Genomic DNA, 24,847 nt, shown 5'->3' with positions numbered 1-24,847 from the left:
GCCAAGCATAGCAGAAACTGCTCTCTGTGCACATACAAATTTTTCACTATCAGTAACCTAGCACTACACCAATTTGTTTTGGCTCCTCAATACAGTCAAATTGTATTATAATGTACTCAGACTTTTATTGGCATACATAATGAAAACTATCACATTAGCCATTACACAATGCACATAGCCCTCCTTGACATTCACATTTTGAAGCAAAATGATTCTACAGTTTTTACAGATGATTTTTCTCTAAACGTGCTAAGCGAGGCACTGATTGTGAGGCACTGATTATTCTAGTACATCCAGCTCCTTTAACACTGATTGACATAGTGGTTAATGTATGTCTGGATGCTCCATCTTGTCTTTACATGGACGGTTAATAATATCCTCTTTCTCTAACATCAGCACTTCTGTTGTAAACTGTGCATTTTCATCCAATTTTGGCCTGAGGCACAGAATTGGTATGTAACATTTAAGAAGCACCTCCATTACAGACCCAGCAGACTGGTGGTGTGGATAAAGAGTCCTTAAAGTATTTTACTCACTAGAGCCGACTTAGCTTTTTTTGTGGCTGTTCTTATGCTAATGTCTGCAATGTATTACCATACTCCACATGTGCAGCCTTCTCATATTCCTAGTTAGTTCTTTGCATTGGAAAGTCAACCAAATGTTAACATTTCCAATGCTCCTTAAACAATTTCTAATTTTCTCATTGCCCTGCTTATTGGAAACTGACTGACCTTTCACATGCGTCTGCTGAAGTAGGTCCCTAAACACTATAAAATTTTTCCAGACAAACAGAATATTGCAGTTTTTTCTGAGAACTTATTGTATTCAAGCATTAAGTTTGAAACCATGCGAACGTCATCTATAATCAGAAACTTCAGTTTGTTAAGAACCCTTGTTACTTCATGACAAACATCATCGATTAACTTATGGTACTCCTGTTAGTTGTCACGCTCCACTTGCAAGATCAGACATTGATGCAAAGTTATACCTTTTATATTGCGTGAAGCTAGCCTAGTGGGTGCTCTTACAACAGAAGAAAGATTACAGTCAATCTTTTTATGGACATATGCAGCAAGCACATTTATCAGGGAAAAGTTTGCCAGTGCCTGATTGTTCAAGAACATAGTGAAGGTTAGGTCTGAATATGGTGCCAGTCTATTAAGAGATATCATGTAGAATTCCACTGTTGTATCTGACATCCTTGGTGTGGTTTTCCCCCCAACCTTTTTTTCTTCCAACCTCCTATTTCTGTTTATTTTGTATTTGCTGGTTTTAGGATTCTGAGTAGTTTACCACTGATAGCCAGTTTTACATTTCTTCTGCTCTCTCCTATAACCATAGTAACAGTGGCTTACTCCCAATTGGTACATTTATTTCACTTGTAAGTGATTGATTGATCGATTGATTTTGAGATTTATATAGGGCTCGAATGCCCGGGGGCGTCTAGGCGCTGCAACGGAGGAGTCTGCCAGCAATGAAAGAAAGGAAGTAGGATTTAATTTGAAAAAAGCCAAGTTTTCAGCGCTTTTCTGAAAGAAAGTAGTGTTGGGCAGTTTTTAACGGCTAGAGGTAGCATGTTCCACAATTTTACAGTGTTCAGGATGAAGCTGCTTCGTCCCCAGCGAGCTTTAATGAATTTGGGTGTCTGAAGAAGTTTACTTTGAGCTGAGAGTAGCATTCTGCAAGGATGATACCATGAAAAATGCTGTTTCAGGTACACAGGTCCTGTTCCATGTACAGCTTTATACGCTAGGCATAGAGATTTGAATTCTGTTCTCTTTTTTACCAGAGCCAGTGGAGTATTTTTAAGCCTTGGGAAACGGACTGGAACTTGGGAATATTCAGTAGCATCCCGGCGGCAGAATTTTGCACACGCTGAAGTTTAAGCAAGTGCTGTTTCTGAAGGCCCAAATAAAGGGCATTTCCGTAGTCCAGTCTGGACATTGCTAAGCTTTTCACCAGTGTTTTTCCTGCATCTGGGGGGATGAATGGTCTCACTTTCCGGATTAACTTCAGTGTTAGGTGAACCTAAGAGGCGACTTTATTGATTTGATGTTGAAAGGTAAGTCTGTCGTCAAAAATGATGCCCAGATTCTTGACCTTATGCACTGGAGTTGAAAGAGTTCCCATGTTCAGAGGCCACCAGTTCTGTGACCAAAAAGAGGTGTCGGATCCCATCAGGAGAACCTCTGTTTTACTTTCCTTAAGCTTTAGGCAGTTTGAGCTCATCCAATGGTCTACGTGGAACATACATTGATTAAAGCGAGCAGCGGTATCCTCCAGATTGCTTGAGATGGACACCACAATCTGGGTGTCGTCTGCGTAGGAGACCAGTGAAAAGCCAAACTGCCTTATGACATCAGCTAAGGGGGTCACATATAGATTGAACAGAGTAGGACTCAGTGAGGAACCCTGCGGCACCCCTCATGGAAGTGTGAACTGTTCTGAGCAGGAATCTCCAATCTGAACAAATTGCAGCCTGTTATTTAAATAGAATTTAATCAGACTTAGAGCTGAGTTCACGACTCCCACCTTTTGGAGCCTTTTGATAAGAATGTCATGGTTCACGGTCTATAGTCTGTAGTAAAGTGTTACTACATGTATCCAGGGCCTTTAGATTAAATACTATTAGTGGGTCTGCATCACTGATTGTGCCAGCCACTTACATAGCCTTTTGAAACATGACTCATGCCTGACATTTCAGTGTGTGTGTGTGTGTGTGCAGTTTTAAACTGCCATTTCAACCTGGCCAAATAAACCTTTTGTCAGCCCTAAAAATTCCTTTTGAATAAATATAGGTAACCCTTAGGGTAGGCCCTAAGCAGCCCGGAGGGCAGGGTGCAGTGTATTTAAAAAGTTAGACATGTACTTTTAAGTTTTACGTGTACTGGTAGTGAAAAATACTTACATTTGTTTGTTACTACTAGAAGTCCTACCTCTCCCATAGGATAACTTTGGGTTACCGTATTGCATTTAATAAGTGTTTACTTTCAATTGGGAGGAGTAGGAACATTGAGTTTGGTGTCTAAAAAAATTTGATTGAAAACTCTCTTTAATGGTAAAATTGGATTTTAAGTCACAATTCTGAAAATGCCACTTCTAGAAAGTTGGAATATTTTTGTCCTAACCATTTGGTGCCGACAACCTGTATCCTGGGTCATATGACTAGTTGTAGCTGGTTGTTGGTTTTTGTGAATTGCTCAAAGACTGTGAGGAAAAAGGGGATAAGGTGTTGGCAGAATGGGTCATCTCTGACTTGATAGGGGAAAGATCTGTCATCTAATACACGTGAACACCACAAAGCCTCTGCCTGAGCACACTCACAAAGGATTTGACAATAGTATTTTATGCCCCCAATCAAGCTGGAACCAGGGCAGGGAGACAAGAAATTCCATGGGCCTCTGGGATGGAAACCTCCAGAACCTTTTCCTACTTTAAAGCCGGCAACAAGTATAAATATTGGACCCTCAGACCCAACTCTTCAGTACACCTCTGGACCTGTGAAAGACTCAGAAGGCTTTCTGTGCTGCACGGAGGGCTGCTACTGTGGTGCATTGCTGCTCTGCTGCCCCGCTTCCTTAACAAGCAGGACTAGACTTGCATCTTGAGCCCAGAACCACCAAGGTGATTCCAACGGCTAGTTGGCTGGCCATCTGATCAGAACCTCAGGAACAGAAAAGGCTCCAACCACCTTGACCAAGCACCTGGACTCTGTCTGCTGTGCGTCTTGCTCCCCAAGTGGTGCCACCCCAGTCCTAAACTCTGGGAAGAGGGACTGAAGGTTCCCTGCCAGCCCAGCTATAATCTCCTGGGCAAACCCAGTGCAGCACAACACATTACCTTGCAGCCTCAAATCAGAACTGCCACTGTGCATCATATATCTGATGCAGTCCCCAGCTCATTGGAACTGCTGCTGCATGATGCATCCTCGATGTAGGAATTTCATCACACCCTTCTGTCGACAGCAATTTCGACAACGATGCAGAACCTCTCTTGCAAGCCTCAATGGCTCCATCGGAACCACCGCTGAGTGACACATCCTTAAAGAAGGACCTTGCATTGCCACCACATCTCATTAGTACCGCAGCTGCGTGACACATCCCCAATGCAGCCTCTTGCAATGCTCCTCAACCAGAATTTAAGGCACTTTGTTCAGATTGCCTAACTTGGTCCCTGTACCAGGCCACCTGAATGTGTGACTTTGTCTTGGTCCAGTGTGAGCAGATAACCACAGTGGGCTCTTTGTGCTTTTAGGCACTATTTTCATGTAAACTTTTAACATTTTATAGCTCTGGTTCTACTGATTGGATTGTTGTCATTTTGGTCTCAAATAATTTATCAGATTTTACTTTATTTTTCTAAATTGCTCTGGGATTTTTCTTCTGTTGTGTTTTCACTTCATTCCTGTTTGAAGTGCTGCATGCATTCTTTACACATTGCCTGCGAGTTAAACCTGACTGCTTTGTGTCAAGCTACCAGAGAGTTGAGCCCAGGTTAACTTGGTGTTAAACTTCTGGTTCACCCTGACAAGAATTATGGTTGCTGCTTAAGTAGGGTTTCACCTCACTAAATCAGTAACCCAATTTCCTACATCCACGATCCACTGATGCAAATGTTTTGTGATAGGTCTCTAGTTTCTCTTCATTTAGTTGAACTACTAAATTGTCTAAGTCAATAGATTGAATCTTTACCTGATTCATAACAGGCTGTCCCTCCTTAATAGCATTGCCTGTATCATTCTCAATATTAGGCTGCCCAAGACTATTTTGATTATCAGGTCCATGCTCTAGCTGCCAGGAGGCGAGTGGCTCAACCAGGTGTGTGACCGTCTGTGGTTCTGGAGGGGGAAGGGTTGGGAGGTAACGAACTCACAAGCTAGCCGAGATAAGCGCACAAACACTTTCAACCTTTTCTGGGCGCACTAACAGAGCTAAGCGCACAAACGCTATTGCTGGAAAAATTATGTTTTGTCATTGCTTCTTAGCACAAGAACATATACAAGAGCAATGCTGTTACCTCAGCCATTATACAGTTTTGCACAGTAATAGGTAGAGGTCTCAGATTGGGATCACAGCAAGTTCTGAGTTCCCCCTAAGACTTTTGTTTGGCATGTTCAGCGAGAGATGTACAGCTGAATGATGGTTCCTTTCAGGTACCTGTTGCCCCTTTATGTTCCTACCTTTTTTCTTTCTTACTGTTATAAGAGTGAAGAAAAACTGAAAGTGGAATTATCCTACTCTTACACACTTAGGGAAGGAAACAAAGTAAAGACCATACAACTCTCCTGTGGTTTAGTTTTCTCTCAAGGGTATTGGAGGAAGGACCTCAGGACCAACCTGAAAGAGAGAAAAAGAAGATCAAGGGATAATCCGGAACACTCACAACTGTCCTTCCTTTACAGCTACCTACTTTGGTCAACCAAATAAAACCTATTGCTTGGTGGCAGGAGTAACTGGACTGTACAGAGCTTCCCACTTGACCAACAAGACCTACACGGTAAGTCACAACAAGGGGTAACATGGGCAAAAAGGCATGTTGTACAGTGCAGAGAGCAATGGTCCAGGGCCCGCTGTACTGTGTGCAAGGCACAGGGTAGGAATCTGTCTCATGTACCATTAAACAGCATATAAATGTCAGTCACAAAGCCCAGTTACATGTTGCACAGCTCAGTCCAGCTCGGTCAAGGTTATCCCTTTCATGTTTGATGTGCAGCACTAACCTAGGTTCACCTTTGCAGACTGGGACGTGTGGTGGAATGTAGACCATGAGTCACCAGAGCTACAAGTTCTACAGTATAAAGGCAAAAATATGGACTGAAACAACACATCAAGCATTGCCACTTGAACCCTGCCCAACCACACAACTAAAGCAGATATGACAACTCGTTCGCAGTTGATCACTAAGCAGTCGTGAAAGTGTAAAACATTGTTTATTTCTCCCAGTATAAAGCACTATAAATACAAAAATGAACTACACAGTACACTAACAATCTTATACTATCTAAACTGTGCCTTAACTAAGCTATGCTAACTACCCTACTCTCCCTTGACTTACAACTATCCTAACTTTAACTTATACTACTCTAAACAGATACCACTACAGGCATGTTACACATCAGCCCCCACCCCCTTTAATACACATTTACACAAACTACCTAAACACTAAAACCTAAACAAGTGCATATTTTTTTGTATTTATTTTTTACATATCCTAAACATCAACCCCCAACTCACTTAATAAAATACCCACCCATATCCCCACCTAACAACAAATCACTAATCAAAATCTAAAATCACTACTACTAAACTAAACTATCTCTATGCTACAAGTTATCCTAACCTATGCTCGAATGTTAGCTAAAAACAAGTTTTAAAAACTGGGGAAGGGCAAAACATCTGAGGGTGGCCTCCAGCTGTTTTACAATCCACTGACTGCTGCAAAGTGTAAACCATCCACATCAGTGTGGCAACCTGCAGTTCTAGGCCGGTCAGACGTTTCTTGATGTCAGAATTTTCTATAAGGGCCTGTGTCTTATAAAATGATGGATGTCCTGGAATAGTTCTCACAGGCTGTGATGCTACAGCCGGCTGAGACGTGGAGGGTCCCTGAACTGCAAAAAGATCACCACTATGGGGAACACCGACTTTCTGGCTGTTGGGTTGTCCAGCCCTAGTTGTCCCTGAGGTGCAGACTTCCATGTCCTCTCTGCCTTCCCTTCTTCATACTTCTGTCCCATGAGCCTGTAGGTCCGGGCAACATGCCTGAGGTGGCAGTATCTCTCCAACCTAATGCCATATGCCTTTTCTTGGTCAGAGGTCATGTTGTCTGTTGGAGAGGAAACAAAATACACACAAATGAGGATGCCAAGCCAGGTCCTCCCTGGGCCAGAAACAATCATCCTGGAACCGGTTTTGGGGTATCACTCCTCATCTGCTAGGCTATCTTGAATCCAGTGGTACAGTGAGCCCGGGACCCACATCTGGGCATGCCCGTTACACTTAGAGCGAGAAAGCTATAGACACACAAATGATGGGCAGAATGCGGAACAAACCAAACATCCCCCCCCCCAGTCAAAAGTTCTGGGTTAAATCCATTGTTCTTTTACTCACCATGCCCCCCTAGCCATATGCAAATCAGTCTTAATGCTGCTCCTCATTGGGAACAGTCTAGCCCAAGCTGCCAAGCCAGGCCCACCACCCTGGACCAGAAACAAGCATTCTTTGAACCAGTTCCAGCGTATCATCCCTCATCAGCCAGGCTAGCTTGAATCCAGTGGCACAGTGAGCCCCCGGGACCAACATCTGGGCATACCGGGTGCACTTAGGGTGAGAAAGCAACAGACACACAAATGATGGAAGGAATGCGGACCAAATCATACATTCACCCCCAGCCAAAAGATCTCGGGTTAAATCCATCATTCTTTTACTCACCATATCACCCCAGTTTAGACCCAGCCATATGCAAATCAGTCTTGACCCTGCTGCTCATGTGAACAGTCCGATCCAAACTGCCGAGACAGGTCCTCCCTGGACTAGAAACAAGCATCCTGGGACTGGTTTTGGGGTATCACCCCTCATCAGCCAGGCTAGCTTGAATCCAGTGGCACAGTGAGCCCAAGACCCACATCTGGGCATTCCCAGGCACACTTATGGCGATAAAGCAAAAGATACACAAATGATGGACGGAAAGTGTGGAATAAATGAAATATTCACCTCCTGTCAAAAGATCTGGATTAAATCTATTGTTCTTTTGCTCACAATCCCACCCCAGTTTAGACCCAGCCATATGCAAATCAGTCTTGACCCTGCTCCTCATGGTGTGTTGGAGAGGACTATCATATCTATCAGACAAAGCTGAAATGGAACATGTTGTCATAAATAATTGATTTAAGTTATAATTAACATCCCATGTGGCATGTACTATCAAAAAAATCAAAATATATAGATCGAATCATGACTAACCATTATAAGAAACATAGACCTCCTAATGTAATAATGCAAAAGTACTCCGGTCTTGGAGGTGTATAAAATGGCAGTGTCTGCTTTAATAAACATATACCCATAATATTAGTAAGACTGATTAGTAACAATGATGTTGTTTACACATGGAATGGTACACAAGGACCATCTATGTTGCTTAAATGCGAATTCACAAGAGACATTTGGCAAAACAGGAACAGCTGGTTTAATTAAACACAGAGGCTGAGAGAACAGGCGTCAGAGTCAGGGCCTGAAGACTGTCTCAAAGTACATTGGTTTTGGCTGTCATTTCATACCTTTCTCAAAGTGTCATAAAGCAATTTGTACATTCTGATAGAACAGGAATCTCGGCATAGTCACAGGGCCATAAATCTGGTTATTTAATAAGAAGTGCAGGTGGGTCTCGCCCTTGCATGGACACACCGTGGGGCCAGTGGGTACAGATGTCCGACATGGGGGGCCCGTGATCAGTACGCATAGTGTGCATGCAGGGTTCTGCTTGGCTGAATGTTCGTATCTTAGTGTGGCATCTGACTTCATGGTGTTTTGGGAATGCGGGTGTAAAAACAAGAGAGTGACCCTTCAAAGCCAAGAGCCAAGGTACTGTAATCAATTCTCAAAGAAACTACTCTTGGTGAGCAAATAAATGCGCGCCCCTTCGACCAAATGTCTTTTATTGGGGACAATCTCCTAAGGCCATTGTGGTGTTGTTGCCTCTCTGTGGAATCGATCTGGGTTTTCCTGTTCGCGCAATTGATTAAGGGCTACGTGTCACCACACCTGTGATCTGTCAATCAGTTGCTTCAGGCGAAGGTCACAGGACCTGCCTGACCATGTATTTTTGACTCGGGTTGATGGGGAGGTCATATCGGGTGCATTAGAAAACAGCGATGCAAGTTTGTTGGTATACGTACATATACCATGGTGTACATCAACATAGTATTTTTCAATATAAAAATTCCCCCCGTAGCTGAATTTTCAACTACATCAATTGCCCCACTCTTCATGACAGTCACATTATTTGAGGTTTGGTGTGTTTCTGTTGTGTCTGTTACTATCTCCGGGCCCGATTCACAAAAGTAATCCGAGACAAACCCCTAACTTTACGACCTTCGGTATTCACAAAAGGCATTTAGTAGTAATATCTACTTGTCCATGGGGCGGGTTGCTTCATAAATCTACTTGTCCTGTAACAAAATCCAATTGTCCGTTTGGTGCCATGTACTGCGATGACAAATTATGGCAGCAATTTCATTATGTAAGAGCTCTGATATAGCCTCCCTGATTATGCCAGGGCTAATACCATAGTGGTGTTTGAATACTTGCAATCCACTTATGTTGCCACATTCCGCAGATCTACATACTGGGGCTGAAGGTAGTGGTAAGCAATAGTTCCAGGGTTAGAATTCCCTTTTGAGTCTGTGCAAACCTACTAACTTGCATGTTTTAAGGGTTGTTAACAACTCTCCTCTAATCTTTTCCTTTACTGAGAAATGTTGGAAATTTACTCCTGACAATGGCAGACGTAAACCTTCTCCCAGAGTTGAGAAAAAAGTAGTTGGAGGAAAAGTGAACTTGCAAACACTCAGATTTTCGCATAAGCAAATCTACACATGCAAATTTACTAATGTTAAAATGCAGTTCACAAATATTTTCTAGGAGTACTATTTCTTGTCCTACTTCTGTCAATTCTTGGGAATTCACAAAAGCCGTATAGCTGCACTTAATGCAAGAACATATACCATGGGTGCACTTTTGAGACTTTCTTTAATAATTGGGCCCCTAATTTGGTCTGCCGTTAACCATGACCTTTTGCTTTTATTAAAATTCTGTCTCTCTCTGTATCTGCTGGCTTCACTGTGAGTGAAAGCATTCTGCTCTTTCACAATGAGCATATCGGCACTCAAAGTAGTTTTATTCAGTGCCAGTAACTACTGTGGCAGTCAGTGTGTGCTTTTTGAGACCAAAACATTTTTTTGCATTTGCCAATGTTTGTTATAATGGTGAGGGTCCAGTAGCTCCCACACCAATAAGGTTTTACAAAAACCATGCCAAAACAATTCACACATTGACAAAAATTAAAGGCTGACCACCAATTTCAGAGCTACTGGCTTTGCCAATGCTTGTTTATTGTTGTTTCCCATAATCCTATTGAAACCGGTTACAATAATTTTCCATTAAGAATATTTTCTGGAAATACTAGCATGCATCAACACATGTTACTAAATGATGCTGCAAAGAAATGGTACCTGAAAGTTTATAGTAATTTAGCGAAAGTTTTTTTTTCCTGCTTTAATTTTTTATGAGCATTTTATTTTGAAAGCAAAGAATCATCAATCTTGCTTTTAAGCTTCTGCAAATATTTGCATGAAATCAGAGAGCATTCTGGGAGCATTATACATAGCCTCATATTGCTCAATTTTGAATATGGGTGTACACATTTGTATACTGGAACCACTGTCAGTAGTGCAGTCAGAGCTTACAACATTTACTGAGAGAGCTCACCCTAATAATAAAGTCTTTCAAATAATGAACCATAAATACAAGTTTGAACAGCATTAACATATGGACAAAAACAGTACATTAACTGCAGACAGTTCCCTTCCCTGATCCATAATGTGGCACTGCGAACTGGCAGCCAAATGGTTTGCAGGGCGTTGGGCCTAAAATATGTTCTGGGCATTGGGCTATAGGAATTCCACATCCCTGATGATGTAATGGAGTTTTCTTTTTTAGCAGATGCTTGAACAACTAGGACCAATCTTTTCCAGGGATGACCAGGGTCCGGGTGTGTATGATTTATAAGGACACAGAGACCCCGCCACACAAAGATTAACTGAGAGTAGGCAAACTCCCCACATTGCGGGTAGATATTCATCAACACTGATGTGCCCCATTACATGTCTAGTACATGCAGTATTGCTCCACAATTTCATACGTGCCAAGTGGGATTGTTCCTCTGCCTCCGAAGCACAAGAAATACAGTGTTAGTTTTCTTACAATTCGGGGATGCCCCTTTCCTTTTAGACCGTAATACCTATCTATCTCAGTATCCCAGATTTCCTGACATGGTGTATCTATGCTGGCATTCCATCCTTCCCTTGTAGACTCATTTCCCCATGTATAATCAAGGTGAATGGCCCTTCACTGAAACTCCATGCCTGGGGTCCATTTATTATTAGAGAAGACTGCCACCAACTCGCTAAGGGCCACCCTGGAACCACAGACTGAGGCGGATGTGTTTGTGCACTGTTGCAGTGGTTATTATACCTCAAAGACCCTCTCTTCTGGAAAGTCTTGGGGCCAAACACTGTCCTCCCTTATGGTGCCCTGTCTGAGCATCCTGTCTAGATCAGTTTGAATATTGCTAGACTCAGTGAGAAGGTACAGTGCAATGGGGTTGTTCTCAAACCGAGTGACATACTCTGCTACTTTATGGGGTTCTACTTTACTAGGCTGTATCTTTGCCCTAATCCTACATAGTTACAGGTGGATGAGACATTTTGCTATGCTGGGGGCTATTTCGTGGGATAAATAAAGTCTGTCTGCGCCCACTGCATGGGGTATCAGCGATCAGACGTAGCATGACCTAACCAACGCCTGGGAGCCAACAGTGGTTATGTGATGGTACCATGTGTTGTGCAAGAGTGTGCTGTGTAGTGCACATGTTTGGTTCAATGTAAGCGTAAGTGAGCTGGGAGAGGTCCCTACACAAGGCTATAGAAATGTCGAGGTAAGCTCCACATGACTAGGCAGATTTCTCACTATGGATGGATGCAGCCACACCCATGCTAAGCAGATGGTGTACATAGATGCAATAATAAATAACTTTTGGAATGTTGCAAATATTGGGATGGTGTCTGGAAGGGTCTTCTGCAGCTTTCTATCATCTGAGGGTGTCTTTGCTTGGCACTGTGCAAAGAGTCTGTTAAAAATAGTCTGTGGTCTTTGTTGGCTTGAACCCTCTGGCCTCCTTAAGACTTCCGAGGTTGCTACTGAAGAAGTGGCTGGCCCCAGTAAAGATGGTGCACTTATGACTTGATTGCAGACCTGTTGGATAAGAGCTTTGGGTTGTAGGTTAGCTTTTAGAACAGCATATATCATTATTTGGTCTCAGAAATTCCTGTGCATGTACTTCTGGGGAATTTCTGTGCATCAATTTTGCAAAATCTTCGATAAGGTACTGGATGGGTGGGGGGGCAGTTTGAGTGTCATTTTAGGAATCGGTGAGATTTTGGTCATTGTCACCTGAGTTTAATTTTGTGGGTCATTTAGTCCTCACCCCTTGCCATGACGGAGGTGAGTTTTTTTGTGGGGTGATCTTCATTGGTGTGTGGATGACTTGTTTTTCCTATCCTTTTATGGGTGTTGTCAGCCCTTTAATGCCCTACTTTTCCTAAAATGTGTGTGTGTAGTTTTATCAATGTGTATGACACCTTTTGATCTACACATGCGCAATGCACCATGAAAGGAAGGGGGCATCTTGCAATTTGGGGATTGTGGGTAATTGCAATGTGTCCTGAGGACTCATGTATGCCCCTCTGGTCCCTTCATGCGTAACAAGGTTTTCCCTAATGGAGTTGGGTGTTTTGACTATGCCCTCTTTTTGGATGCTTAGTTTTTGGGCTGCCTCCTGCAAGTCACTGAGCACCTTCCTAAGGTCCCATGTAGGGGTTTTATTGTGGCCTACTGGTGGGGGTTGAGAAGATGCTCTGTGGCCCCTGTGTGATTCAGATGTGGCAATGACTTGGATCGGGCTGCATTGGTCGGCCATGTGGTCCTTTCAGTGACAGTAGTAGCATTGCGCTGACCTCTACCGCTAGAACTGGGTCGAAACCCTCTGGGGTTCGGCAGCAGAACTCCCTTCCAGACTGGTGCTACTTGCACCCTTGCGGCCAACACGGCCCCCTCAAGGGCAGTCTTTTTTAACTTATGTTGGACCTGCTTAACCGGGTCTCTTTGAGTTTGCTCCTGTTTTTCCCTGTCCTTTTCCTGTTTCTTTCTGTAGTAATGTAATATGTGGACCTGTATTTCTCGCCAAGGTTTGGTGTCTAATCTTACTATGCTGTCAAGCCCACTCTGTATTTTGGTGGGCAGTCCTTCTTTGAGGATGTTGTAGAAGAATGCAACCTGGGGCCACACATCGGTCCCTCATTCAGTCAAGAAAGTCTGTCATGGTTTCCCCAGGTTTCATGTTCTCTGCCATTAATCCTCCTATGTCTGGGCGATCAGGGACCAGTTCCCTCAGGGCTGTCCAGATCTGAAGTCTGAATTAATGGAATGCAACCTCATCATGCGCAGAGTTGGTCAGCATGACTGCGGCGATGTGGGCCAGAGAAAATGCTGTGTTGGTCTGCTCTCTGATGCGTCTGCTGAACAGACTTTTGACATTGCGTAAAGATAGGTTTATTCCTGCTGTGTTTTTCTGGAAACAGGAGATCTATTTTCCTGCCCGTCCATCAATGAGGGCAGTTTAGTCCTGAGCCCTTCTTTGTCCCTCTGGGCCTATGGCACAGAGATGGTCCCTGACACACCTTTCTGTAACAATGGGTGTATTTTGGCTAGGAGCCACTCCTTTGTATTTTCTCCAATGCAGTGCTCCCATCTTCTCAGGCATTCCTGCATGCAGGGGAAGTGCCACCTGGGATCTCCCCCTGTGTGCTGAATGCAGTCTTCCATGATGGCCATGTCCTCTGGTTCAAAGGAACTCTCCTAAAACCAGGGTCTATCATACTGGCCCTCCTTTTTGGTCCAGTGGGCTAGTAGGTGGCAAAATGTTCATGCAAAGACCTTACCTTCTTCTCTAGATTCCATCTCTCTAGGGGTCAGCTTGTTTGACCGACACGTTCGGGGGAGGAGCAGGCGTCCCCATTGCTGCTCTCCTTGTGCACACTCAGAGGTGCCATTTTGCTTCTCCTATGTCTGAATTAATTTTGGGCTAGGCTACCCAGATCTCTTATTTTTTGGTTGGCCCTACTCCTACTCTGACGACCTGGTGGCCTTCCTTCTCCCGAAAGGGGCCTCCCTTTGGTTTTATTTTGCCTTCCGCTTCACATGGAGCCCAGGGCCCACCTCAGCTCTCCTCGGGGGAGGGTACATCGCTCTGCTATCCCTCTGTGCTTCCCAAAGAAGAACTCTTTCTCTCTCCATTCCAAATTAATGCCTCTCCTCTAACTCTCACCTCGGCTGCTTCATTCGTTCGGTGCTGCACATGGTTCTCCTTGGTAGGAATTTATCCCCTAGCTCACTCCCTGTTTTTTCTTTTGCTGCCTTAGCATACCCTGGCATAGAGCACCCTGCAGTTCACCCCTCAATGTCAGACTCCCGAGGGCTAGGATTCCTCCACCCCCACTGGTGGTGTCACTATCAAGTATTGCTACAAACCTCCCAGTTACCTGAGACCGCTTGTCAGGAACCAAGGACAGAAGACACTGACCTGTTGGTAACGTCCAGCGGGGATGATGGAGAGCAGATAGTTTCCTACCTCCCCTTTACACTGCCACACAGGGAGTAAAGGCAAATATCTCACAGCCCTGTGAGAAGTGTGTTAGGGCAAAGGGAAATGGGAGAAAACACTGGATGGGGAATACGTCTGTAGATCGTCACCAAACATCAATCTTGATGTTGTACCCTGTGTGCAAGAGAATAGAGAAAGAAAGAAATACACCTCTGCATGCAAGCTTTCCCCTTAGTAATTTAATCTATTCAACAATCAAACCAAACTCACATTCCCAGCATCCACCAAGGCAGCAAGGCGGGGTGAAGGACTAATTGCCAGAATGAGGCCAATGTCAAAGAAGAAATCAATAGTACAGTGCCGAACACTGTGTACAGAACAAATAACAGTAAACTGTTTTTCAGTGAAAACAGCCAAACTCCAGTCCTCTTCCGGCACTTATCTGTAAGCAGGCAGTAGAGCTCTGTGTTAAATCTCTGGAGTGGTGTGAAAAGGGCGGGGCTCGGATACAATCCAGATACCGCACAGCCCCAAAGCAAGATAAACAATACCGGCTTCCTCCGTGAAGCTCTAGGTTCAAAAGGAAGGAGTCCGCGGAAAGCAGGAGCTGCAGTGAGGACAGAGGCCACCACAGTGTAGAAGCAGGGAAACCAACACCGGCTTCCTCCGTGAAGCAGCGTTTACCGAAGAAAAGGGTCCACGGGTAGCAGGATCCGCCCTGAGCACAGAGGCCGCAGACAGCGAACAACCAGGAAGCAGTAGGAACAAAGTCGGTAATCCAGGTTTGAACCCATAGGTTCAACAAACACCAAGGCAGGTCCGAATCCAGGAACAGGAACGATAATCACAGAGCAGCGGTACGGACTGGCTATATGCTGCCGTCTCGCATCAGCTGATCTCCGCTGTAACTTCCTGCGCTTACCTGGAAGGATGCTGGGTAACATAGTTCTTACCCCATGCGTTTCCCAGTCATGCTGCAATATCCTGAGAAAATAAGTATGTGCCTGTGTTTACCCCTCACTCCGGCTAAGATCGTGAAACCGCTCTACTAGATCGGTTGGAGTGCAGGCGCCCTGCGCCTCTGGTACGTGGTGGGTTGCATACGATGGATGGGGGGGGTCAAATGTCAGGGAATCCTGGCTCCGAAGAGGAGAGTGAACCTCTCCCTGACCTCTTAGCCAGCAAGGAAAAAGATGGGCCTGTGGAGGGAGTAAGCCTTTCCCCCAATCTAACTCCTGAGCAACAGAGAAACTGCCACCAAGTATTGGGACATTACTCCTCTCTGTTCTCCCTTATCCCTAGGACTACCCACCTACATAGCCATGATGTGGACAAAGGGGACAACCTCCCTGTTAAGAATAAGTCTTACAGGTCAGATAAGGTATTAGGTGAGGTCCAACATTAAGGAAGAAGTTTCTAAAATGCTTGAGTTGGGGGTGATAGAACCCTCCAGTTGCCCCTCGTCCAGTCCTGTGGTTCTGTTACCCAAAGCTGCCCCAGCGTGCATCACACATGAACTGAGGTTCTGTGTGGACTAAAGAGAGCTAAACTCAGTGACAAAAACAGATGCTCACCCCGTCCCCCCAGGCTGATTACAGGTTAGCGACTACCCAGTACTTAAGTACCTTTGATCTTACATCAGGGTACTGGTACATTGCCTAACAGAGGAGGCAAAGGAGAGGTCAGCTTTCTCCGCTCACAGAGGGGCACTGTCAATTTAGAGTAATGCCCTTTGGAAAAAAGAACACCCCTGCCATCTTACATATGTTGGTATGGAATCCTGCGGTCTTCAGTAGCAGATGGGAGGACACTCTTTTTCACCTCTAGGATGTGCTTCAGGCTCCGCAAAAGGCAGGCCTGATTATAAGGGCAGTAAGTGCCAGATAGGGCAGATTTCAGTGGTGTACTTGGGACACCTGATGGTCAGTGGGAAGGTGCAACCCCTTCAGGCCAAGATAGATGCCCTAGCTACCCGCCAAAACCCAACTGAGGTTAATGTATTCATGGACCTCACTGGTTACTATAGGTTTGTCAAGGGCTATGGACCATTGTTGCCCCCTTGACTGAGCTGACTTATGAGAAGCAGTTCAGAAATTTGATTTGGGCAGAGGCATGCCAAACTGCATTTGGCTCCCTTTAACAGGCCATGTTCACAGCCCCTGTGCTTAATGCCCCTGACTTCTCCAAGGAGTTTATTGCATAGGGGCAGTGCTACTACAACTTAATAAGGAGGGCCTAAACCAATCTGTTGTGTTCATCTCCAGGAGGTTACTCCCCAGGGAACAATGGTGTAGTGTTGTATAAAGAGAAGCATTTGTTGTGGTTTAAGCACTGAAGAAGCTGAGGCAATACTTGTTTGGCACTCACTTTCTTATTCAGACTGACCACAGAACCTTCAGGTGGCTCATGCAAATGAGGGGTGAGAATCCAAAACTGTTGAGGTGGTCCATTTCTCTCCAGGGTATGGGCGTCAGGTTGGAACACAGACCACCCAGTGCTACTGGTCTATTCAGTTTTTCCACCTTAGTGAAGCTAACTCCCTAGATACTTGTTAGATCTCCATGCTTTCAGCTGGGGGGACATGGGTTAGACCTGTCATCCTTGAGGTGGTATTTTTTCAAACTTTTTGTTTTTTGCCTCCACGTTTTGATGAATCTTTTAGTTGGCCTTAGGACTCTGAGCACTTTAGCACTGCTGACCAGAACCTGTGCATGTGCTTCTTTTCTAAACATGTGTGTAATTGGTATATACATGATTGGCATATTTAATTTACATGTAAGTCCCTTGCAAAGTGGTATACCATATACCCAGTGAAATATGTCTCATGCAGGCCCATTGTTGTGTTCCCTATGTTAGCATGAGCACGTGGCAGACACCCCTCTGCTTTGCGCATGTTGCTTTAGAAACATATTTTGTTTTGAGCCACAGTGTACTTTCACAGAGAAACTGCTGTTGCTTTCGCAATCTATTTTTTCCTTGGATTTAGTCTGCACATCAGAGACAAGGTCAAACAACAATGCCATTTGTTGTTTGGTCTTGTCAGGCCTCGGCACCTAGACAAAACACACACATGCAGCTGTTGTTTGGGAACACATACTTTGTCGCATAGCGATGTACAGAATAGGTAACAACACACTTTGAGAGGGATCTTTCCAGGGAAGAGATTGTGACAGCATCTGAGATGCAGAACTTTCTTCTGTTCATGCAGCAAACACCCAGAGATCTTCTAATATATATTTATATAATCATTTTGCTTCTGAAGAAGGGGAGGGGGTTAGGTTACCCTGTCTTATATAATGGCAGCTTTTTATGAATACTTACTATGCTGACCATATTTGGGTTAGGCTTTTTCCTACTTATTGTGGAACGTGCACCACATACTAGAGCACAATAGATAAAAAGAAAAAACTTTTCCCGTGTCTCTGTCACTAGTATGAGTGTGAGAGTGAAAGGATGTGTCCTGCAACCGTGATTCCAGAGAGGGTCGGGAGTGTAGTGTTCTGGGTTGTCCAAACACTTGTTCCTCTGTGAGTGAGTAGGAGGGCAAGTGAGACACTATAGCTAGTCGTCCTGGGCTCATGGCTTCTCAGGTGGTGGGATGACTCAGTTCTGTGACTCTGCAGAATCCCTGCAACACCAGGGCCTGTGAGTTAAATGGCACTAGTGGACTTGCAGCATTGATTCTGCCACCCATAGTAGCAGCTTTTCATAGCTGTCTCAAGCCTACCACTGTAGTGCCTGTGTGTGTAATTTACTGCCACCTCGACTTGTCATTCAAAACTGCTTGCCAATCCTTAAACTCCCACTTTTCTTACACATAATCCACCCCTAAGGTAGACCCTAGGTAGCCCCAATGACGGTGCTGTGTAATTAAAGGGTAGGACATGTACTTTTATGATTTTCATGTACTGGTAGTGAAATAAACAGCTACATTAATTTTTCACTACTGTGAGGCCTACCCCTCTCATAGGTTAACATTGGGAATTCCTTAATACGCTTTTTAACTGTAATTCCTGATCAGAGAGAAGAGGCCAGTTCATGTTTTACATCTTTCAAATGGTAATGACAAATCCTCCTTACTGATTTTAGGGGGGGCACTAGAGGGCGCCAGGCAAGATGGCCGCACTTTAGTGCACCTCCACCGGCTAATCAACAATCCGCCTATTATCTGCTAAACAATAGCTGCATACCCGTTGCAAAACGGTCACCCTGTGGAGCGCACCATCTCAACACGCGAGAGGAGTGAGATCGGAGGCCATAGGCGGCTGGGCCGGCCAAAAACTTCTACTGTCTGGTTCGCCCGGTTCGACGTGAAAATGGCAGTCGCTTTGGTCCGGGCCTGAGACAATCGGCCCGACGAGGTGTTTCCTGGACAGCTGCGACCCTTTTTGGAGCAGCAGGCAGCGCCTGGTGGAGGACTGGGGATGGCTGCGGGCCCACCTGTGCTGCGGTGACCAGCGAGGGGAACTGGCGGGCTACCTGAGGCTCTGGCCGGTGCCCCGATCCGGATGGTGAGTTTAAGGCCCCAGCACAGCGAATACCAGCACCCTGGTCACCTGCGACTCTAGAGGCCCGGGAGGACGCGAAATTGTGGGACCCAGAGAACAGCGGTGGCGGACGGCGACCCGAAGGATGCCGATAGAGGCCCCTTGAGCTAGCAGCGGGTAGCGGTGAGTGGGTTGCGGTCCTGTCTGGGCCTTATCTGCGGAGGCGGGTGGGGTCCCGAGTGCGGGGCTGCGACCTGCGGCCTAGCTGCGTGCAACAAGTCAACGTACGGGATTGCCTTCATTTAACTAACACGGCGCCTGACGCCGTGGGGCCGATATTGAGACTGTGTGTGTGAGCATCGGGCCCGTGCATTTCCCACAGCTAGAGGCTGCTACCCGGGGCTGCCATTGCCTTTGAGACGGGCCTGGAAACCTCGGGGACACATCTCCCTGCCCCGTGTGTCTGATCCTCGAGGTCGTGCCTGTGGATATCACCTCACTTGTGCCTGCATGTTGGTTTGCTACAAAATCCACGGTTGACAGCCCACGGAGCTTCCGCCCGAAGGTCTGGATAGATGGGACTACATTGTGCTGCCTAGTTGAACTGGTGCTGGCGCACTGTAGTCTATGAGGGAGGAGTGTTAATACTCTTTCAAGGTTGATAGCTGGCAGTGGAGGCCGCTGCTGATCGAGGTAGGCCCCTCTTATTTGTGTGTGGCGTGGGAGGACGCCGATGCACTGCCCACGGGTGCTGGCAGCTCCCTCTAAATGGAGGACAATATTGTTTTTTGGTTTTTTTTACACATAGAGGTATCTACTGGCAGAGGTGCAATTGGGTTGGTGTGCCTGCGGTACCACCTGCTGGATCTTCTATCTTCATATCTGGCTGACTTTTCTTCACCATGGGGAGGACAGATAAATCTCAGCCCCGCCTCACCTTTGAGGCACGTAAACCCAGCAAAACACTGCAAAACGTGGACTCGGAAGCTGATGCCCCGGGGGGGAGGATGGCCCGTCCACGCTGGAAGTCAACCTACTGGCCATGCAGAAAAGCCTCCAATCTATCGAGGGTACTATGCTGCTGTCAACCATAGGTTGGACCACATGTGTTCCCAGATGGAGAAACAGAATGCCAGAATGGGGGCGATTGAACAGCACGTTTCAACTACGGAAGATGGCTTGAGCGAGGTCTCAGACAAGACCCTCAATATGGAAAAGGTACTGGCACTGATACAGGCCAAGAACGAGGACTTGGAGGCAAGGTCTCGTCGCAACAATCTTAGAATCACTGGCCTGCGGAGTCGACGAACACTGGGAAGATGGAGACATATATTGAGACCCTATTAAAAGATATCTTCGGTCCTGAGAACCTGTCCACCATGTTTATTGTGGAGCGGGCACATAGCTCACTGGCGGCGAGGCCGGTACCTGGGGCTCCTCCCCGTCCCATCATTTCTCGCTTATTAAATTACAGAGACCAAGACTGTACTTTGAGGCTGGCCAGAGAGAAAGGCGTTATTGAACATCAAGGGAACTCTCTATCTTTTTTCCCAGATTTCACTGTTGCTGTACAGGCGGCTCGAAGGGAGTTCGGAGCTGTGAAGAAACTCCTTCAAGCCGAAGGCTTCTCCTATGCCATGCTGTACCCTGCCCGCCTACGCATTGACCAGGAAAGAGAGTCAAAAATCTTTTCTAATCCCAAGGCAGCGATAGAACATGCTAAAAAGCTAAAAAAAACGGAGGCGAGAATCTCAGTCTGAACCAGACGAGGAGGTGTCGTAATATATGCTGCAGTCGGGATCTGATGATTATATGTTGCCTCTTGTTCAGCTGGCTGGTTACATAATATATTTGTGGTGTTGTGAAATTACTGCTATATTTGATAGAGTTTGCTGTAGGATGCACTACCTATTTTCCAGTGTAATATCTAGGATGCATTAAGTATTATTTCATTGGCATCTCTGTTGTTAGCGCAGGTCTATAGTCCAGATTAGCCACCTCCTACTTGTGAGCGGCAAGTACCTCTCTAGTGTTCCCCTCATGGGAGTACCCCATTGGACATGCACTGTTAGATTTGGTGGTTGTGGGTTGTTTGATTTGGGCAGGGATGGCTTTGGCATGTTGGGGTTGCTGAAGTGGGAGGGGGAGAGGGCCGTGGGGCGAGGGGGGCTAATGGCACTTTATGCATATTGTTTTGGGAATTGCCTTTTCTTGGATACAATGGCACATACACGTCTTGGGCTAACTCATCCACCTGGAATCTTTGACCTCTACTCCTAGATGAGAGGTAAAATACAATTTTTAACTTGGAATGTGCGTGGTCTCAATACACCTAAAAAGATTAGGTCTGTGTTCGCCTACTTAGACAGGATGGATGTCCAGATTGCATTTTTGCAGGAGACTCACCTTACGAAATCTACTGAAAACAATGTGGGAGGTAGGTGGGCCAGCATACGCGTAGCTTCCGCCTATTCCAGCTATGCTCGTGGAGTGATTACATTGGTTAAGAAAGGGATTCCGTTTCAGGTTGTGCGCACCAAGTCGGAGGAACAAGGCCGAGTGGTGTTGGTACAGGGTTAATTAGGTGGCTCGAATGTTTTGCTAGTGAATGTGTATGGACCAAACGTCGATGATCCCGCCTTTTTTGCTGATGTCTGGCATCGCATCTCGGGGTTCCCAGATGCGGAGATAATTTGGGGAGGTGACTTCAATGTTTGTTTGGATATGGATGTTGATCGCATGGGTAGTAGGCTGGCGCAGCCCAAGCTGGCTGCGGAGGCGCTTCAGGGCTTCATGGATGCGGGCTGTATGAAAGATGTGTGGCACTTACAATACCCTGAGAGGCGAGAGAGCACGTTCGTTTCCTCTGTGTACAGGACTTGGTCCCGTCTAGATTTCTGATTAGCCACCGAGGTTGCCTGTACATGGGTGGTTGGGGTACGTCATTTGGTTCGGACACTCTCGGACCACTCTCCAGTGATTCTGTCCCCGCTTGTGAGAGACCGCCATTCCAGTGGAGATTGCAGCTGTCTTCCTTGTCTGATATAGTCTTCAAGGCCACCGTTGGGGAGGCTATTCACAATTTTTTTAAGGAAAGCACTGGCTCGGTTGATAGCACAGGTACCGTGTGGGAGGCATTTAAAGTCACCATGTATGGGGGCACAAGCTGGTGTTCTACAGGATCTTAGACACGGGATTCGCACACTAGCTGATGATATTTTGACTCTGGAACATGAGCACAAGACTAACCCACTGCCTGAAACACTGTCCAAAATCCAGGAGTTGGTGACGGAACATAACGAAACAGCTGACCAGGAGATAGTGCATAGGTCTAGGCATAGCAAAGCTCGTTATTATGGTGAGGGTGGTCGGCCTAGTCGTTCACTTGCACAAAAATTGGCAGCCCCACGGAGCCAGGCATATATAACGGAGATGCTTGACGAGGCGGGAGAGGCCCACTACACTACGGGTGATATTAGTGAGACTATACTCAGCTATTATAATGCCCTCTGTAGGAATAGGGAGGAGGTGCAGCCTGATGAAATTCATTTGTATTTGGATGACGTTGCACTTGGCTGTCTGTCCCCGGGACACAGAGAATATCTTATCCAACCCTTCGATGAGGAGGATGTTAAACTTGCTATTATGTCTCTCCCCACATGTAAAGCAGCAGGCCTAGACGGGCTCCCAAGCAAGTTCTATAAGACATTCGCTGATGCCCTCGTCCCCGCCTCCTTGAGGTTTATGCGGAGGCGTCCGATACTGGACGCCTTCCGCCCTCGCTAAGGGAGGCTCTCTTAGTGATGCTACTGAAACCTGATAAAGAGCCCAATAGATGCGATTCCTAGCGCCGATTATCCATGATTAATATTGATGCCAAGATTTTAGCCAAAATGATTGTCCTTCGACTTCAGCCGCTGGTACCACTACAGGTGCTTCCTGACCAGTCATTGTTTGTGCCTGCACGTTCAACTGCGCACAACCTACGTACTCTTTTTGCGACTCTTCACTATTTTGACCCCGAATTTCAGGCTGTGGCGGTACTGCTTGACGCCACAAAAGCATTTGATTCTCTCTCTTGGGAATATATGTTTACTGTCCTCACACGAATGGGGTTTCCCCCTTTTTCTTGCAATGGATCAGGGTGCTGTACGCTGAGCCCACCGCCAGGGTTCGGGTGAATGGGTGGGTGCCGTTGACGTTTCCCATAGGCAGGGGTACGCGGCAGGGCTGCCCCCTATCGCCGATGCTATTCGCCTTAGCACTTGAGCCACTGGCTTGCAAGTTACGCCAGTTGCACGCCCCAGCTGCCCTACGTTTTCGGCAGCGACCACTTGTTGCCTCACTTTACGCGGATGACATGCTTTTATATGTCCGGGAGCCTGTGACCTACCTCCCTACATTGCTCCGCGAATATGTAAGATTTGAGGGATTCTCTGGTCTGGGGATAAACTGGGCCAAGTCGACAGTATTCCCCTTGACAGCTGGAACTAGTGAGATCGACTTATACTTCCCCTTGTCCTGCACCCAGGACCCCGTGAAATATTTGGGGATTTGGTTGCATAGACACCCTGAGCAGGTAATCTCTATGAATTATGGCTGCACTGTCACACACATCACCGAAAAGGCCGAGCGATGGGCCCGTCTGCCCCTCTCGCTTGCGGACCGCATTGCGGTGACCAAAATGACCATTTTGCCGAAACTATTATATCTCTTTGTAAATATTCCCCTCCGCCTGAATGTGTCCGTATTTAAGGTGCTGCAGAGGGCCCTCTTGTCATTTGTCTGGGGGGGCAAGAAGCCTTGTTGCAGTTGGGATACTCTGGTACAACCATTTGATAGTGGGGTCTTCGAAGCACCGGATCTACGCCTCTACTATTTGTGTGCACAGGCACAATTTGCGCATTATTGGTTTTCCCCCCAATGTTTTCTTCCTCATACTGCCGTAGAAGCTGATGCCATACTCCCCTTGCCACTAGTGGCGGCTGCACTTTCGGGTGGTGGTGGTGGAGGCCCCCGGACTGAAATTAACCCAGTACAACGTACTGCCTGGGCGTAGCAGGCTTTGGCTCGAAGGGCGCGTCTGCCTTACCTCTAGCAGTGCATCCTGCCATATCGGCGACGCAAGAACGTTCAGCGTTGAACACACTACGACAGGTCGGGATTACGCAGATGGATGACTTGTACAAACAAGGCCAGTTCCGCTCACTGTCAGACGTGCAAGCGGGTGGGACGCATACTGGAACATGCATCAAAGCTTTTTGAGATCGCAAACGGTGCGATTTGCAAAAATCGGCCGTTTGCGATCGCAAAATTAGCTTTAGCGATGCATCAAGGGTCAAGGCCCTCGCAATTTGAGAATTCGCAATTAATTGCGAGTTCTCAAATTGCGATTGCATTTAAGGAATCGCATTTTGCGATCCCCTAAATGCAATGCAAGAACCACTTTGAAGTAGCGATTTCGCTACTAGGGGGCGCAAATTACCATGAAGTTGAACTTCATGGTAATTTGCCAAAACTTTGAAAAATGCACTAAAGTGCATTTTTCAAAGTTGTAGGTTACACACACACATGTCCTTGGGACATGTGTGTGCGCAACATTTGAGCACAGATCAATTTCAGGGGTGCAACAGGGTGTCCTTTTAACACCTTTGCACCCTTGAAATTGCATGAGCAATTTGTGAGTACCAATTGGTACTCGAAAATTGCGCTTGCAATTTCTCATTCATTCTTATGGGCCTGTAGGTCCATAGGAATGAATAGGAAGCTATTGCTTATTTGCGACTCGCTATTTGCATTAAGGAATGTGTAGGAATCGCAATTATTATAGCGATTCCTACATGCATAGGATTTTGCGAGTCCTTAATTGCAAATCCTTAATATTCGCAATTAAGGACTCGCAAAATCCTAGCTTGATGCATATG

General features: G+C 46.1%; 1 long non-coding RNA gene across 1 annotated transcript in view; it reads left to right on the top strand.

The window, feature by feature from the left end:
* Positions 1–24,847, top strand: part of LOC146865351 (uncharacterized) — a 1,546,523-nt gene that overhangs the window by 693,033 nt on the left and 828,643 nt on the right. Inside the window, exon 3 of the long non-coding RNA XR_014970088.1 lies at positions 5,402–5,496. This is a non-coding gene — a long non-coding RNA (uncharacterized LOC146865351). The remainder of the gene's footprint in view (positions 1–5,401; positions 5,497–24,847) is intronic.

Source organism: Triturus cristatus, chromosome 2_1, assembly GCF_964204655.1.
Source record: "Triturus cristatus chromosome 2_1, aTriCri1.1, whole genome shotgun sequence".
NCBI lineage: Eukaryota > Metazoa > Chordata > Amphibia > Caudata > Salamandridae > Triturus > Triturus cristatus.
Note: the sequence above shows the minus strand (reverse complement) of the source record. Positions and strands in the feature narration are given on the sequence as shown.